Raw genomic sequence first — 6591 nt, 5'->3', positions numbered from 1 at the left:
TATAATTTTTCCAGTCTAAAACCATTGAAGCTCTTCTGGTGGCTTGTGGTGGCCCAACACCTTACTAAGACACTTAGTAAGGTGTTGGGCCACCACAAGCCGCCAGAAGAGCTTCAATGCACCTTGGCATAGACTCTACAAGTCTCTGCAACCCCACTGAAGGGATCAAAAACCATTCTTCCAAAAGATATTGCCTCATTTGACATATTGATGATGGTGTTGGAGAGCGCTGTCTGACACATCAGTCCAAAATCTCCCATAGGTGTCAACTGGGTTGAGATCTGGTGCCTGTGAAGGCCATAGCCTATGATTCACTTCATTTTCATACTCATTAAATTATTCAGAAACCCCTGTGCCCTGTGGATGGGGGCATGGTCATCCTGGAAGAGACCACTCCCATCAGGATAGAAATGTTTCATCATAAGACAAAGGTGATCACTCAGAATAACTTTGTATTGATTTGCAATGGCCCTTCCCTCTAAGGGGGCAAATGGACCCAAACCATGCCAGGAAAATGCCCCCCACAGCATTATAGTTTGTACTTTGGTTTGTTATTCAATAAATGCGCGTAAATTCAGAATTCTTCCATACCTACATTTTTTTAAAACCACAGATGGCCTAATACTTTTAGTACTAATACATACATGAAGGACATACAAGAGTGGTTCTTCAGCTTATTAAACAAATAATAACAGCATGCTTTTGATCATGTACAAAAATGCAATACAGGTCTAGGTCTATCATGGCTATAAGACGAAACCCATGGCTATAAGTGACTTTGAATGAGGGGTGATTGTTGCGGCACATTAGGTAGGAACTTCAATGAAAAAGACAGCTCAGCTTGCAGTTGGAACAGCCAAGGGTGATGTCGACCTGAAACTCTGAGAGAAGGAAAATCAAGAAGGGGAACTGTGGTTGGAAGTGTGCACTCACAGATTGCAATGTTGGTGCATTTGTTTCAGTCGTAAGGCCAAACCGTTCAAAGACAACTGTACGGACAAGGATACCATTGTTGGGTCGCAGTACACAAACCATTCATTGCACCTGCATATGCATGTTTTCAAGTACAGAAATGCACAGAGCACAGTCAATGGATGTCGAGCATGGGGGAAATGCGATACGGTCAGATGAATCATCCTTCAATAGGTACTCAACAAAAGGACAAGTGCACATGAAGTAGCATAAAAGCCTGAGTGCATGATTCCAAGAGTGAAGAGCTCCAGTGGCTCCATAATGTGGACTGTACTGCCCCAAGGTCAAGGCGGATCGCCACTTATTGATTCTGAGTGATCACCTCCAACCCTTATTGCATTATTTCTTTCCTACCTGAGGGGGCGAGGAGGGGAAAAAATAGTGTCTTTCACCGTGACAATGCTCCTATTCACAGAACATGTGCGGACACCCAGTGATTTTATAACCATGAAAATGGTGTTATCCATATGCCATGGCCTTCTCAGTCCCCAGATCTGGATCCAATTGAGATTTAGATTCTGGAACAATGTCTAAGACAGCATTTGCCACCTTCATTAACAAGGCATGAGTTCATTCACTTTCTTGTGGAATCTGCCTTGCCAGATAAACTGTTCTGGTACGTGTTGGCCCAACACCCTGTTAAGTGACTTCATATAGTTTTTCCACCTCTTCTGACCATGACTATATATAGCATATAGGGTACAGTAAAAAGCCTCCTCACTTCACAAACAAGTTCTAAATTAATAAGCCAAAAATACTGGCTGTTTAAACAAGGGTAAACACTACTTCGCCTGAACTAGGCTACTTCTAATTTATTAAAACGCAATCCCACATTCTACAACAAACAGACATGGCAGCTCATCTGCTACGCCACAGAACCCCAGGGATGCATATATACACAATTAGCATCGCACGGATTGTCCTGGTTTATCGCTTTTATGTCTATAATCATGGCACAATTACTGCAACCTCAGCCGCCCAAGCTCTGAACAATAAGCAGGACTGTTCTGCCCTTTTTATTGGCCTTTCCAAGGCCTTTGATACAGCTGACCATTTCATCTCAATTGATACACTACATGGCCTAAAATATGTGGATATCCAAAAGTATGGGCATTAATGTAGTGTTATACAATGGCTTGGCTGAATACTCAATTCTGATTGGTTCAAGGGTGGGCATTAATTCTCAGTAAAGGGACACCTTGGCCTTTTCACAGTTCTAAAATCAATGTTACAAAATCCAGCATTCTAAAGCAGTTAAAACACCAACATTATTCTTTCGATTTTGAATTGCTGTTACATCCCCTCCCCTTTTCAATGTCCAATTTCACAACTGATGGCAACCTTGAATCACATTTCTAGTTACTGTTGCTAGCTTTATTTAGGGTTGCCAACTAACCCGCAAAATATGGAATCGTCCCTTATTTGGACAGTAAAACCATTTCTATATAAAGCACTTTGTAAAGCACTTTGAGCTGCATTCTGTGCATGAAAGGTGCAATATAAATAAAGTTAATTAATTAATCCATTCATTCATTCATTCATTCATTCATTCATTCATATATGGACCTTGCTGCATGCCTGGGCATTGTCATGATGAAACAGGAAAGGGCCTTCCCAAAACTGTTGGGGAAGCACAGAATCATATAGAATGTCATTGTATGCTGTAGCATTAAGATTCTCTTTCACTGGATCTAAGGGGCCTAGCCCAAACCATGAAAAACAGCCCCAGACTAAGTTGTGTCCATATAGTTTTTGGTCATATAGTGAGGATTAAATGGGCAGTTCACACACAGAAATCTATCCATCCAGATAACGAGTTTGACGAGTTTTCTAGATATCTGCAGCTTAAAGGGGAATTGCACTTTATAACACTTTCTGCTTCTCATGACTGATATTGTCCTTCTAATGAATGTGTCGCCCTTCATTTTTCGATTAGTTATTTCATTTTAAATGTCTAACGTTAGAAACAAAGACCTATTTTTTTTTAGCGCAAGTCCACATAGTAGTACGGTTTCTGGTTTTTTCTTCTTCTTCGATTTCTTTTCGCAGCAAATCGAGAAGAAGCGAAGCAAAACATTCCGTTAACTTAGCGTTGAAATCGAACAACTAACATCTGCTAGCTTTTGTTTGATGCGATATCGGTGTAATAATGAGGTGCATTGTACCCGGTTGCTATAATGCCCCGTTAAACTTGACTTGAAAGCACATTTTCATAGTTTTCCACGCGACACAACTTTGTGCCAGACATGGCTGATTGTAATCAGACACCCCAATATAACAGCCGAAGAAGTTCGCAAACGAGGACTAAGGGTATGCAGCGACCACGTTGAAGGCACCGACTAACATGGTGACCGTCTGAAGCCTGGAGCTGTACCCACCGTTTTTCCATCGTTGGTCGAACCGCTCGAGGTAGGTACTATTCGGGCTGGCTAATGCTATTGCATCTGTCTGTGATACATAGGATGTCTACCACCAGTTGCCGTTGTCCTGGGAATAGCCTGTGGTTCCTCAATCTCGGCCCGCTCCTCACTCACTCTCGCTCTCGCACAATCAGCCTGTAAATTAGCCAGCTCTTCTTCTGTGTATTCCGGCTCGAATCAATAGGGCACAACAATCCAATGATCAAACACAAAATCTCCTTCGTCCTCATACATTTTCGGTTTCGCTAGCTAGTAGTCATACAACACTATTTCTACGAATAACCTAATGTTATTGTCTGCAGGTATGCCCACATCAAAAGTCGCGCAATGATATGCATCCTCGAGTTTGACACTAAACTGCCTGGGTCTATTTCCTGCATTTGTAAAGGAAAACAACAAAACAGCATAAAATATTAACATAATGAAATAACTAATCGAAAAATGAAGAGCGACACATTAGAAGTGCAATATCAGTCATGGGAAGCAGAAGTGTTATGAAGTGCAATTCCCCTTTAATCTGCTACAACAGATCTCAACGGTGCCAGAGTCTGGCACTCAAAGTGCCAAAACATTACTTTTAAAAAAGTCAGCAGCAAATATAATGACATGGTTACTCACGAACATCCACAGACCTTGTTTGTCTACTTGCTTAATTAATGTATTGTATTTAATTAACAAGATTTTACAACATTAAAAAAAATCTAAATCTAATTACATTACCATTATGCAAACTAGGGATTATTAGCAGTGGAGTATGTGTTACAAAGCATATGGCTCAGGATGCAGAATGGCCTACGTATCTTTGCCTCCCGAAATTTATGAAAATGTGTTTTCGGCATTTATTATTTAAAAAACGATTTCACTGGAAAAGCAGCAAAATATGTAAGAATACAGTATTTTGTCAAAAAAATCATAAATTAGAGTTTTTCCCCACACAGCTGAATGAGAAATCACCTTTATTCAACAACCAAGGTGAAACAAATGAATGTGTTTTTAGACCTTTTTGATAAAAAAAATCTCATGACCAAAAAGTGAAAAAATGCACACATCCTCAATTTGTGCTGTTTTTCACAGATGGATAAGACATTGTCTTCAATTAACAACCAAGGTGAAATTAATGCACTACAAATTTTCAATGAGAAAAGACCTCCCTCTCATCGATACTGTTAAACTGTAATTACTGGAACAATGTCCTTGGGGTGCTTCCCAGTAAATTACATGATACAGTGGTTGCCTCCGGGAATGACCACACAAGAATATGAATCACAACAGCATATTGATCTCAGTCCTGAGTCAGGGTTTGATACCTGGCTTCTCACTGACATCATTAAGAGCTAGTTCTTATTCTCCTTTAGGGTTTAGCCCTCAATTTCAGAGGAACAGGGAAACAAAGGCACATGTTTCAGCCAAGGGCTCTTCAATTGAAGAGGCGTGCACCTGTCAAATTCAACCTGCAGGCAGATGACAACTGTCAAGATGCTGCCGTCTCATGATATATCAAAAACATTCCAGTAAACAAAAATAAAAACATAACATTTCCTTCAGTATGAAGCAGCAACGGAGGAGGGGGGGGGGGAGAGAGTTCAAGACAAGTAATTAATCTGCCTCAGAGCTTCCAGTTACTGCACTACCAGCCGCACCACCAGCATGAATGGATGTAATCATGGGATCTTTTCCTTAAGAAATGAGTTTGCATCCTTCACCAAGGAGTGCATTTTGCTGGTCCAAGCTGCTGGTGCAGCAGGTGTGAGACATCAGTGGCTGAACATGGCAGGAGGTGAAACATCAGGAGGTGGAATCTTTTTTTAGCCGACGAGGAGCTGCCCATCAATCGCGGGGCCTCAGCGAGAGCAGTGTGGGGTGGAGTGGGGTGGGGTGGGGTGCGGCAGAATGCAGGGGGTATGGGAGGGATGGCGAAGGGGGCTAGGAGATGCATTTCTCTGGCAGGATGGTTCTGGAAGGATTTAGAGGGCAGCTACAGAATAATGGAGAATGGGCTTGAGCGCAACCGTGTGTGAGAGAAGTGTGTGTTATCTGCTAGAGGAACAGTGGTGTCTACACTCACACACACACACACGCACGTCCCACACACATACACACGTATGAGGACCCATTGACATGGCATGTAACTACAGACACAAGCACAAATTTACACATGCTTGTCTACACAAAACATTACATATGCAAATAAAACATTTGTATACATAAATCTACACTGTGACATGCACAAGCCCATGCACAAATGCAGACAAACATGCTATACTTCACTATACAAACAGACACAGACACACGCATACAAAATACATAGGCACGCATATGTACAAAACAGCCGCAAACAAAACTAGACACATTCATGCCCACACCTGCAATCACATGCATGGGTGCCCAAATGTCTCAGAGCAGAAGCTCAAGCACAAATAAACCAGACCATCACAAAAAAACGAGCTGAGGCTAATGCCTTCTGACAGAAATCGAAAATGGCGAAAAATTAGAGCTTGTCAACTAAAACTGAGAAATGAGGAGAAAGTTTTCAAGGAGAAGCGGGGGAGGGAGGGAAGGAGAGAGAAAGAGAGAGGAGTGGCTGCTGCTGGTGCTGAAGGCACTGCATGATTCATTAGAGCATGAGGAAAGAGAGAGAGAGGAACCAAGGACACACTTAGTATGGAGAGGAGCTTTTACATGGCACTTTACAAGAGGGAGCAAAAGTTACAGCCCACTGGCATATGGAGGGCAGTGCTTTCAATACTGCACACAACAACGTTGCTGGGAATACAAGGAAAAGCCATCGCTGTGGTCAGGAAGTCCTGTTCCTGTTATTGTGCATTCTACAGGTTAAGGCTGTCTGAAAACCTACCCACTCCCTCCCCTAACTCACAGCTCTTCGCCCCCTCCCCCCGAGAGGGAAGTTTCAATTCTCAGTCCTAATCAGTGTCTGTGATCTGAACAGATGAGGCAGAGCAAACAACAAATATTTACAAACCAGACAAATCTTTCCTCTCCCCTGCTTACGTTTGCCTAATTCTGCTGTTTGGAATTTTGTTTAAGCGCCACAGATCTTCTGCGACTGTTCCCCCATGCACACACGCACACACACAGACACACACAGACACACACAGACACACAGACACACACACAGAGACATACACACATGCACACACAGACACACATATATGCACACACAGACACACACATATGCACA

The sequence above is a fragment of the Anguilla anguilla genome, chromosome 9 (genome assembly GCF_013347855.1).
Source record: "Anguilla anguilla isolate fAngAng1 chromosome 9, fAngAng1.pri, whole genome shotgun sequence".
Taxonomy (NCBI): domain Eukaryota; kingdom Metazoa; phylum Chordata; class Actinopteri; order Anguilliformes; family Anguillidae; genus Anguilla; species Anguilla anguilla.
This window is presented reverse-complemented; position numbering follows the sequence as displayed.